This window comes from Triticum dicoccoides, chromosome 1A, assembly GCF_002162155.2.
Source record: "Triticum dicoccoides isolate Atlit2015 ecotype Zavitan chromosome 1A, WEW_v2.0, whole genome shotgun sequence".
NCBI classification, from domain to species: domain Eukaryota; kingdom Viridiplantae; phylum Streptophyta; class Magnoliopsida; order Poales; family Poaceae; genus Triticum; species Triticum dicoccoides.
The window spans coordinates 64,611,150-64,614,184 of NC_041380.1; positions in this window are offsets into that span (position 1 = coordinate 64,611,150).

Genomic DNA, 3,035 nt, shown 5'->3' on the forward strand with positions numbered 1-3,035 from the left:
ACCCGGTCTCCCAACTACCACCACGAGACCGGTAAAATAGAAAGCCTATCAAGGGCAAACCTTTGCCTTGCACATGGTCCACTTGAGCTAGATGATGACGATCTTGACTCTCTCAAGTTGGACCACCTTTCTTGATTGCGTTGGCTCGATGAAGACTAGATGATTGCTCCCCCATACTCCACTATGGGTGAGCCACTCTTCGACACATCTTCACAAGTCCATTGAAACCACAATGGATGGCAAGCTTCAAGAACTTGATCTCTTCGTGGTGTCCACCTAAACTTGCACACGGCAATCTTGATGACGATCACCACTTGATATCATCCTTTCCATGGGTTGTATGATATCTTCCTCTTGACGCAAGCCCATGGACACATACCTAACCCCACATAGAACTCTCACATAGACCATGGGTTAGTACACAAAGTGCAATGGACAATGCTTACCATACCATGGGATCACTTGATCCCTCTCGGTACATCTTTTACGCTTTGTGAGTTGATCAACTTGATTCACTCTTGACATAGTCTTGATCAACCTTGAATATTTCCAACTCTCTTTGTTTGGATGATGTCATGAAGGTAAACATGAATGATCACACAATCTTCTTCTTCAAGACATGCTTGCAATAAGCTCAACACTCACATGATCAATCTTTGGATAATTCCTTAATAGCACCTTGGTCAACACATAAACTCCTTGAAACCAACACATGGACTTCAAGAAATGCCTATGGACAAATCCTTCAAATATAACTCAATGCAACCATTAGTCCATAGAGAATGTCATCAATTACTAAAACCACACATGGGGGCACTGCATGTCCTTTCAGAGCTGCTAGGCCTAAAGGCTGAAGTGATGTATCTAATTTACTTTTCTTTGTTCGAGCACAAAAATTGCAGGAACTGTTTTTCATGTATCGTATTGGCTATTATAATTCCATGATATGCTATCATTATGGTTCACAATCTTTGCAATATTAGTCTCATGGTTTGATTAGAAATGTTTGTTAAAAAGAGAATTTGGGATTTATACAATCTGCTAAGTTGTTCAATGTCAATATAGGGGACAAATTGATGCACTTCCCTTTATGTAGGCATTAGCATAGCTAAATCATAGAGGCATCGCTGGCGCCCTGAGAAGTGGGAACCAAGGCAACATCCAATGCCCCTACTTCCTTTGTAATGGCATGGCATGACTTAATTTTCGAATTGATGCAAGCTCCCCGAGAACCATAGCGACAACAACAGAGGTTCGCTTTTGAAACAAGCATTTCTAATATATATTGCTACCATTTGATCGCATTATGTCCTCTTTTGGTCATCATAGGGCAGCATATTCTAGAAATATGGCAATGTGCTACAGTGGCGCTAGAGCGAGACAGAGGAGAACCGGAAGGTGGCGGGTGTTGGGGCGTGCTGGGCGGCGAGCGACAAGTAGGGGGAATTGGTTGTGGTGAGCGGTGGGAATCGAAAAGTCACGGGGAAAGTGAAATATCTAGCTAGTTAAGGCAGTGCAGTTGGACCATATTTGAAGTGTATTTGTATTATTTTTCAAGATAATATTCACCCGCAGTCTCTGTTCATACGCTACCATCGGTAAGTATTTAGGGCATGTTTGGTTCCAATAAGTCACCTAACTTAAAACCAATGACTTATAAGTCACGCCTTTTTGGTTGTCACCTGACTTATAAGTCACTTGACCACATCTTTCCACCTTGTTTTTTATGTAAAGGTGGTGGGACCCACGTAAAAGGGGGTGACTTATAAGTTTTAACTTGGGGTGGAGCAACTTATGACTTATAAATTGGGTCCGTTTGGTAAAATAAGTTATTTTTTATTTTTCGACTTATAAGTTGGTGACTTATTTGAAACCAAACATGCCCTTACAATTATTGTTTATGGGTACTGTTCACTCGAGGGCACTTTAAAAAAACAAGCATTAGGCCACTGTTTATCGACTCCGCGTCTCAAGGAGGGAAGAGCCATCGCCCAACACCTTAAACTCATAGCAGCAGCCGGAGCTTAGCCACTTTAATTATAGGGTCGTGCTATTCTTCACCCTCTCTCTATTTTGACATCATTGTACCGTATTTTTAAGTTTCGTAAATTTTGTCTTATTTATATGTAAAAGGAGAACGTAAGAAAATATATATTTGCCGTAAAAAATATTTTATGTTACGTAAAATTACGAACGTAAAAATATAGTGTAAAACATACATAAAATGTGTTATTTCTGGTCTTATAACCTATTTTTTTGTTTTCTTATATCAAATTTTACGTAGTGAATCAATATAAATGTAACTATTTGTATTTCAAACGTAATTTGTTTATGAAGCGATAGTGATACTATTTGTATTCCAAATGTAACTATTTGAAATCTCAATATATACAGTGATACTATTCATCACCTAAGGTGCAGAATAAGTTATTCTTCACCCGAGGTAATCTTACGATCATTTCATAATTAAATTACATTTGGAATTTAAATAATTATATTCCTATTAATTCACTACGTAAAATTTGGCATAAGAAAATAAATATATAGGTCATAAGACAAGAAAATTTACAATTTATGTGTACTTTACACTATGTTTTTAGTCTGTAATTTTACATAACATAATATATTTTTTACGATGATTATATATTTTCTTACGGTCTCTTTTTACGTTGGAAATAAGACAAAACTTATGAAACGTAAAATTACGGTATATTGATGGTAAAATAGAGGGGGTGAAAAATAACTATATATGAACAAGAGATCAAACGTCTTGATTGCTTGGCTCCATATATTGAGATTTCTATCACATGCCAATTTTGAACTTGCTGGTCCGAAGAACGAGTTTCAACGAACTTGCTCCGTCTATATCTTGAGATCCCAGAGGAAGGTGTGACACCAACGGCGGAGCTAGTGTAGAGACGTTGGGTTCAAGTGAACCCAATTGTTTTTCTTCGCCACCTACATATAGGTATGTATTTGCTTGACTTGAACATATAGGTATGTATTTGCTTGACTTGAACCCAATAAAAAGTCTA